Raw genomic sequence first — 10,017 nt, forward strand, 5'->3', positions numbered from 1 at the left:
GTTAAACCCTAACCTAAAGGGGTAACGGGGGACCAAACTAAACTAAACTAAACTAACCAACGAAGTACTACTACTACTAGTAGGAGACCGTCCAACCCCCAACCCCCCCCCCCAGCCCCGGGACAGAAGTACGAAAAATTCTAGACGCCCCTATCCTGCAATCCTGATACTAGACCTCCAGACTTTCCTATCCAGGGCCATGTCCTCGGAAATCCGTATTCTAGCCATGTCCTGCCTAATCACCTCTCCCCAATACCTCTTGGGCCTCCCTCTGCCTCGACTCGCGCCAACCACCGCCAGCCGCTCACAACTCCTCACCGAGGCATCGGGGCTTCTCCTCCGCACATGCCCGTACCACCTGAGCCTCGCTTCCCGCATCTTCTCATCTACTGGGGCCACCCCCACCTTCTCCCGAATAACTTCATTCCTAATCCTATCTAACCTGGTGAGCCCGCACATCCACCTGAGCATCCTCATCTCCGCAACCTTCATTCTCTGGACATGGAGTTCTTCACCGGCCAGCACTCAGCCCCATACAACATGGCAGGTCTAACCACAGCTCTATAAAACTTCCCCTTGAGTTTCTGTGGCACTTTCTTGTCACACAAGACTCCTGATGCAAGCCTCCATTTCGACCACCCCGCCCCTATACGGTGAGTGACATCCCCGTTGATCTCTCCGTCCCCCTGAATCGCCGACCCAAGATATCTGAAACTGTCCCTCTTGGCGATGACCTGAGATCCAAGCTTGACGTCCCTGCCTACTTCGCTCGGCTCGGCGCTAAACTTGCACTCCAGGTACTCTGTCTTAGCCCTGCTTAGTTTGAAACCCTTGGACTCGAGAGTCTGCCTCCAGACCTCCAACCTCTCGTTAACACCGACCCTCGTCTCGTCTATCAGGACTATGTCATCAGCAAATAGAATACACCATGGCACATCCCCTTGAATATGGCGTGTTATAGCATCCATCACCAAAGCAAATAAGAGAGGGCTAAGTGCAGATCCTTGATGAAGCCCCATTATCACCGGGAAATGGTCTGAGTCGCCACCCACCGTCCTAACCCTAGTCTTAGCTCCATCGTACATGTCCTTGATCACTCTAATGTAGGCTTCCGGCACGCTCTTCGCCTCCAGACACCTCCATAGCACCTCCCTTGGGACCTTGTCGTACGCCTTCTCCAAGTCGATAAACACCATGTGCAAGTCTTTCTTCTTATCCCTGTAGTGTTCCACCAATCTCCTGACAAGGTGGATAGCTTCTGTAGTGGAGCGGTCCGGCATGAAACTGAACTGGTTCACGGAATATTAAAAGACTTACTAGAATTTAGAGCTTCTTTAATTAATGTAAGCACAGAACTTTAAGAGACTTACTAGAAATAATACCTATATATACACCCTTTTAAATCTGTTTCAGTTTACTACTACTCAATTCGTTCATTACATTAATCTAAATTGTGAGAAAGGAATAATCAAAAATGCCATCAGGTGCAAAGAAGAGGAGAGCTGCTAAGAGGAAGAAGCAAGAAGAGGCACAGACAAAACAAACTGATGGTAATTCTTGTTCATAAAAAGTCCATTATTCTCTTATCTGTATTATTTCTAGTTTGTGTGATTTTTGCTGGAAGGGGAGCCGTGGAGCAACAATCAAGTTGTCTCTGTGTGATCTATAGGTAGGGGTGTGCATTCGATTTATCGATTCGATTTTGACCCTTATCGATAATTACTTATCGATTATCGATTTGTACATATGCTTATCGTTATTGTTTCAATAAGGTTTCGATTTTTTCGATTTCGATTTATCGATTTTGGGGGCTTATCGATTCGGTTATCGATTACACCAATAAGAAAATTGCGGGATTCCACGCAAAGTATATCGCTATAAACGCGCCTAACTAATATGGACAAAAAGAAGCTAAGATAAGATGAACACCATTTATAATATAAAAATTGTGTCAACAAGCACATGCAACAAAACTAAAGTAAGGGATCAAATGTATGCCACCAACACTCCAACGGTATAAAAAAAACAAAATAAAACAAAACACATCATCACGGCTAATTCTGTTTTCCATTAATTTGAACTTCATTCCTTTGATCTTTAAATATGATCATTCCTTAAATGTGGTAGAGGAAATAATAGGGTAAGAGACTTAGGGTAAAGGAAAGGGTATAGATTAGGGAAAATAATATTGTATATCCGTTTTTAAAATAGTAGCGGAATATATATACATTATGTATGTTATATAAATCTACACAAATAGTTAATTACTCATTTAACAAGTGTCTACAGTCTAGGGGTGTGCATTCGATTTATCGATTCGATTTTGACCCTTATCGATAATTACTTATCGAATGTCGATTTGTACATATGCTTATCGTTATCGTTTCAATAAGGTTTCGACTTTTTCGATTTCGATTTTGATAACAAATAATCGATTCGATTTATCGATAAACCGATTCGAATGCACACCCCTATCTATAGGTCACGGGTTCGAGCCGTGGAATCTGTTATTGATGCTTGCATTAGAGTAGGTTGCCTACATCACACCCTCTTGGGGTGCGGCCCTTATCTCGGACCCTGCATGAGTACGGGATGCTTTGTGCATTGGGTTGTCCTGTGATCTTTTTGCTGATCATTGTTTTTCTCTTGCAGAGTTAACTACAGTTTCTATTGTCAAATTGAGTATACCAATTGAAGAGTTGACCAAAGGTGCTGTTTATCATGAAGCAGCTTCTGTTGAAAAGAAATTGGAAGATGGCAAAGTTTCTGATAAGTTTAAGGATGTAACTGCTGATCATAATACTGTTGGAGATAATGAAGTTTCCTTCTCGAAAATCACATCCAATGAGGAAAATGTATTGTCTAAAGATGAACCACTTGTGTCCGAGAATACTAATAGCACTATTGAAAGCATAGAGTCTGGTGAAAATTTGAAAGAAAATGAATCTTTAGGTGTTGAGTGCAATGATACTAAGGAAGCACAAGGCATTTATAAATCCTTTATGGAACAGTTGTTGTTGCATGGTCTAGATGAAGAAGTTCTAGAGATTGTTGATCTGATTGCTGAGATGTCCAGTGATAGTGATGAAGTAGAGACTGCTCAATTGACCTTAGAGGAAAATAAGGAATTCACTCTTCCTGATTTGGAGTTACCTGTCGTTATAGCGCAGCCATTGTCAACTGAAGGCGAAGCAGTATCTGTTGAAAAGGAATTGGAAGTAGCCAATCATCCAATGGTAGAAGTTACTGATGTAGTAACAACTGCTGATTTTAATGGTATTAGGGAAAATGAAGTAAAAGGCGTTACCAGTTATAGCGTCGCCATCATCAAATGAAGATGTTAAAGAGAATGCTCCTTCTGCTGAAATAGCATTCGACTCCAATGAAACACAGGTTGTTTCCACAAGCACAGTCTCTCCAGCTACTGAGAGTCAAGTTTACTCTGCTGGTCCTTCGGTACATTTCAATAGTTTAAAGTAACTGTATTTTGTTTTTTCCATTTCAGTAATATTTTTCTGTATTTTTAAGGCCTTGTACTAGCTTCTTCAGTTGTACATTGAGGAGAATAATCTTGTTGATCTGATATTTGGTTTTATTTTTGCAGGCTTGTAACCCTGAATGCACTGTTATAAAGGAGACTTCGGAAAATTTGATGGCAAAGGTGATGGAGTTTGAGAGTTCAATGCATAGCTTTAAAGAAACTCTTCAGAAGGCACTGGATAAGCTGAATGCTAATTCATATTGAGCCAGCTCTTGATCAAGATTTTACTGTCTCTTAGTTCTAAATAGAAGTCAGTCTTTACTATCCTGCTGTTTACATTTTTTGTAATGCATTGACTTTTCTTATTGATGTCTGGTTATTACTCCTTCCGTCTCATATTGTCAGTTGGGGTTATTTAATAGGAGTATCATTTTAGAAGTTCTAAGGCAAAATTTATTATGTTTTTCCTTTTTTATTCTAAGTAATAATTGTTTTTGATGATGGGGCTAACACATAAATTGAATAAATATTGAGATTTTATCTTAAGACATAAATATGGGTAATATAGTCTAATCCTTTTCCTAACAGCGAAATGGCTTCCTGGCCCCTTTAATTGGTACCGGTTTGTAAACCCGATATTTGAACTCTTGGGTTTTCCATTTGAACACATTTACTTAAGAAAATGGCTACTAATAAACACTTCTGATGGTGCGTGCTGTTCAATTGGGAATCAATTTTGTACACATATCCCTTCCATTCCATTGGAACGTGCCTGAAAAAAGCTTCCCGAACTGGGAATCAATTTGGAAACCTTTAAATTTTATCATTGGCAACCGATCAAATATCTTCGGTGATTGTCTTTTTTCTCTCCCACACAATACCTTTCACTTTCATTGTTTATCATCTTCTCTCAAGAAAATATAAACCATCTGCAAAACCTTTTTCCACCCAAAATTACAAAGAAAAAATCACCAAAACTCAAAGACAAATCACCACCTCCAAAGATCAATGAAAAAATCATGAAGCTGTGAACAACTTTTACTATGATCGAAATCAGACCCGATTTCTCCCAACAAATCAGTAAATAATGTCAGCAAATCAGAAAGCAGCGAACACTGTTTGCTTTTCAATTTCTTTTGACCCATTCATACTACAAAATCAAACTTGATTTTTCCATCTTCCTTGATCCGATGGGTTTGTTTTTATGATAATGGGTTTAGACTTTTCTCTAACACGGAGCTTTGGAGTGTGAGATAATGAAAAACTGAAGAATAGATAAATATGGCGGTTTAATATGGAGCTTTGGAGTGTGCTTTCTTTTATAGACTTAATTTGGAATAAAGGGGTGAAGAGAGGGAAAAGGAAGAAGAAGAGAAATGGAGGAAGGATTAGGGGCGGTGGCGACAATGAAGGAGGGGGAGGGGGTAGAAGAGAACACGAGTGAAGAAAAGGAAGGGATAAGGGTATGGGGAGGAAAAAATAGAGCTGGATCTATTTTTTATTTTTGTTACTATTAAATTTTATCGTATTCACGCGCTTTATACCCGTGATTAACACGCAATTGATCACATCAGCTATAATATTTCCACATAAGCATAATCAATGTTTAAAGGTGTTTATTAATAGTCATTTACTCAAGTAGAGGTGTTCAAATGGGAAACCCAAGAGTTCATATATCGGCTTTACAAACTGATGCAAGTTTAAGTGGCCAGGAGGCCATTTCGCCTTTCCTAATTAATGTTTCTTAAGGGGCGTATAAAAAAGAAACACGACAGATAATTTGAGACAGAGAAACTATAATGCTATTTAGAAATTTATAAATATTATTGGATCTTCCTCTTTTTCTCGGTCTATTGCTTGAGTGTTGTTGTAAGGATTCCCTACACCTACCCATGTATAAGTGATATGGAAGAATAATGATTAAGTTACAATAAAGATAATTAATTTTAAAATTAAATTTGAGATGAGTTTATTCAATGTTTGGTTGGTATAAAATTATGGTATAACAAATTTTGGTATTTGTTACCTTTCTATTGTAGTGTTATTTTTATCCTTATGGGAGGGTGAGATAAAATTTGTTAGACATTCCATAAGTACCTTTGGTGTGCATATATCATGTTTGGCCAAGCTTCTCCAAGTTCAAAGCATTTTCTTTCTAGAATCTTTTTCTTTAAAAGTTAAGTTGTTTGGCCAACCTTTTAGAATAAAAAACAAGCTTTTGGTCCATAGTTCAGGGGGTAACTTATATATTTTGCCTAAATTATTTCTCAAAATAAGTTGATTTTAAAAGTTTGACCAAAAAGGCTATTAATTTGACAAACCACTCCACGTGCTTTTTTTCGCTCTACGAAATTGTTGATTTTCTCTTTAAATTATGAGAGTGGAAACAAAAATTTTCTTTGTCGTACTTAAATTTAAGCATTGGAAAATAAATAAAAAAATAATAAATCGCTGTTAACTGCATAAATCCATATTCATCTTAACTCCATTTTTTAACTTTAAAAATGACAATCTAGGTTTTTATCCTGCATACAATAGTGTGCTTTTCTGTATACTGATAGAGTGAATAGTTGATAGATAAAAATAAGAGCGTAAAAAATACCACTTTACTATGCGAAAAGGATCATTTATGTCATACGTTATATTTAGTCCAATATTACCCTTGACGTTTACCCTCCATTGTGGCCAACACTATCCACATGGCCTGATATTATTTTGAGATGGGCGCCATTTGGCATGCCACCTCAGTACCACCTCCAACCTCATTTTACTCCATTTTTATCTTAACTCACTACTCCCTCCGGTCCAAAATAAGTGATTTTTTGGCCTTTTTCTTGTGGTCTAAAATAAGTAATTTTTCCAAATTTCAAAAATAAATTAATTATTTTTTTCCTACATTGTCCTTGAGTAAATAGTATTGGAATATGTGTTAGGAGTGTTTATGTGAGATAGTAAAGATTAATATGGTCAATTCCATTGCTAATTAATGCTAAACGGTGAATTTCTTAATCTGTGTAAAAACATCCAGAAAATCACTTATTTTGGTCCGGAGGGAGTATCTAAAATAAATCTGACACATTTAATATTAAAATGGCTTTATCAGAATCATATCCAGCCTTCAAAGATTGAAACGTCAGTTCTTTATTCTTTTAATGGACCTTAACATTCATTTATGAATAATTGAACTTAAACCTAAATCCCAAAAGAAAAAAGTGAAAGCCTTGAGACAAAAATTTAAGAACAAAATTTTGATATAGCTGTGCACATATCATGGCTACCAATACTGCAAAATAACCTTTTTGCCGATGATGGAGTGAAGTAAGTTTTTGACATAAAGTTATCAACTTTACTGAGGCATATTCACAAACACTTTGAAGGCGTAAGCATAATTACTTTAAAATCAAAATCATATTATAATTATCGTCTATGTTCGATTATGTACCAGTTATTATAAAATCAAGATTCTTTTGATTGAGTTTAATTTTGAATTTTTGAATTACCGTATTTTTTGTAGTAATCGTGAATATTCTGTCTTTGTGACCGGTTGAATTTGGTGGATGGGTGTGAGCATGTGATTTTTGCCCTATATGAAATACCCCTATAAAATTCAATGAAATAGATTTTTTCTAATTATTTGCCATGTTGTAGCATTTTTTTTTTTTAGGATTTTATTAACCGTTTGCATTTTTGCGCACTCTTAATTTTTATTAAAATCATGAAAAATACCATGCATTGAATTTAGATTTTTGTTTTCATATTTTTAGGATTAATTGCTTTATTAATACGAAAATCACAAAAAATTGGCTCATGTTTTTTTTTTCTAATTTTAGCTTTTATTTTAGATTTTTAATTTTTCTCTTTTAATTTAGGATCAAACTAATTGCTATAAATTTATAATTGGATAATTAGCTTAGTGTTACAATTTAGATTAATTTAGGAATTTGATTTAGGATTTTTAAATTAAAGAAAAAAAAGAGAAAACAAAAAGAAAGAAAATTGAATAAAGAGAGGGATTAATTTTGGTCTTGGCATGCTGGGCCAAATTTTAAATTGGCCCAATTGATTTTAAAGGAATTTCGCCCAAAAAAAAAAGGAAACCACCCAAGCCCAAATAACCAGCCTTACCCGATCCAGTCCCCCACCCTCTTAAAATGACCCCCTTTTGCCTTTTTTCATCACAACCGTTGGATCATTGTGATCCAACGGCCCGGAACTGGCCATCCATTTATTATAAAACTGTCTGAAACACCCCCTAACCCCAAAGACACCCCTCATTTCATCTCTCTCACCTGTAGAAGCCAAACCCTAGCCGCCTTAAATCCCCTCGCCGGCCAAAAGGCTCGAGCTAAACAAGGGAACTAAGATGTACGTACCAAAGGGGACTTATGTGGCGCGGGGGCCGATAATTTCGCCCAGGCTGAATGAGCCTGTGGTTATCAGCCGCGCACCACAGAATCCCATGAAGGACCCCACTGCTGTCCTATGGAATTACAACAAAACAGTGGTAACGTACAAAGGAAAAGAAATCATGGGGGAAGTGAATGAAACAAAACCCGTCTGGGAAGTACCTTAATCTGGAAGAGTTGAACAAGGCCAAACAGAAGCGTTCCGCTTAAAAAGCCGGTCAGTGCTGAAGAGGCAGAGGAATTCTTCTGAAAGATGAAAACGTCGGAGTATGATGTAATTGACCAACTCCGGAAGTCTCCCTCCCAGGTCTCACTTCTGTCTCTACTTATAAGTTTGAATGAGCATCAGAAAGTGCTGTTGAAGACGCTTAATGAAGCATATGTTCCTGTCGAGACCACGGTTGAGCAACTGGAAAGAATGGGGAAACGATTTTTTGAAGTCAACCAGATCTCGTTCAGTCGAAATGACTTGCCTCCGGAAGGGGCTGCCCACAACAAAGCTCTCCATTTGACTGTTAAATATGAAGGATACTACGTGAAGAGAATTATGTTGGATGGTAGATCTAGGGTCAACATCTGCCCTCTCTCAACCTTGCAGAGAATGGAAATTGGGACTGAAAGAATTAGGCCCAACAATATTTGTGTACATGCTTTTGAAGGCGTCAAAAGAGATACCATAGGGGAGATTAATTTAATCCTAACTATCGGCCCTGTGGATTTTGAAGTGACATTTCAGGTTTTAGACATGGACACCTCCTACAATTTCCTCCTAGGAAGGCCTTGGATCCATGCTGCAGGGACCGTACCTTATACTCTTCACCAGATGGTTAAGTTTGAATACGAAAACCAAGAAATCGTGGTCCATGGAGAAGACGAGCAGTCCATTTATAGGGACCCATCAGTTCCATGTCTGGAGGCCAAGGAAGGTAGCGAACACATAGTCTACCAAGCTTTTGAGATTGTGGTCGCGGATCAGTGTGAGGAAGGAACACCGTGTCCTCAACCTTTTTTGTCAAATGCGTCCATCATGGTCGCCACTGAAATGATCAAGCACGGGTACAAGCCCGGGAAAGGGCTTGGGGCATCTTTTCAAGGCATCACAGAATCCATCAGTCGAACTGCCAGTGAGAAATTCATCGGTGTGGGTTTCCGAGCCACAGAAGCTGACGTGACATGGGCTAATGAACGTAAGAAAAATGGGTGGGCCCTACCTCAGCCGGTCCCGCATATCTCCAAAACATTTGTCAAGCCTAGATACGTAGAGGAAGAAGATGAGGCCTTCACGGCCGAGGAAATTGAGGACATTTGTGGAGCGATGAGGCAGATGTTATATGAGGCTCATATAGTTCAGCCGGGTGAAGGCTCGAGCACCGCTGAGGTGCAATATGTGGGGCCGAATGCCAAGCTTCAAAATTGGAAGGCTACTCCGTTCCCAGTCAGGAGGGAATCCTAGTAGTGTCAGTTTGCCACTTTTTCTACATTTCGAGTTATTTCAGGGTGTAACTCGAATGTGTTTTAGTTTATTGTCTTTTAAATTCCAATGTAAACCCTCCTATCTTTAAAATTTAATAAAATGAAATCAATATTTCATCACCCATGAATCTCTTTCTTTATTCTTTCTGATTTTTCGTTATTTTTCTTATCTCTCTTTTAAGTTCTAATAATTCGGACTTAAATAACATGACATGCTTGTGGACTTCATGCCCAGATCTTAACACATTGTCTAACTGTGAAATAACGAATCAAGAACCAGAATATGATGAAGATGAGGCTTTTAAGGAAATAAACCGAGAACTGGAACAATTTGAGAATAAGCCTAAGCCAAACTTAAATGAAATCGAGCCAGTTAATTTGGGTAGTTCGGAAGAGGTCCAAGAAACCATGATAAGCATTCACGCTGATGAAAGAACTAGAGATTCATTGATCCAACTTTTGTTCGAATTCAAAGACGTGTTTGCTTGGTCCTATGATAATATGCCAGGGCTGAGTATGGATTTAGTGGTGCACAAATTGCCAACTTACCCCGGTTATCCCCCTGTACAACAAAAACAGAGAAAGTTTAAAACCGACATCAGTGACAAGATCAAAGAAGAAGTCACCAAACAGTTGAAAACGGTGTAATCCGAGTGA

The sequence above is a fragment of the Nicotiana attenuata genome, unplaced genomic scaffold, assembly GCF_001879085.1.
Source record: "Nicotiana attenuata strain UT unplaced genomic scaffold, NIATTr2, whole genome shotgun sequence".
Classification (NCBI taxonomy): Eukaryota; Viridiplantae; Streptophyta; class Magnoliopsida; order Solanales; family Solanaceae; genus Nicotiana; species Nicotiana attenuata.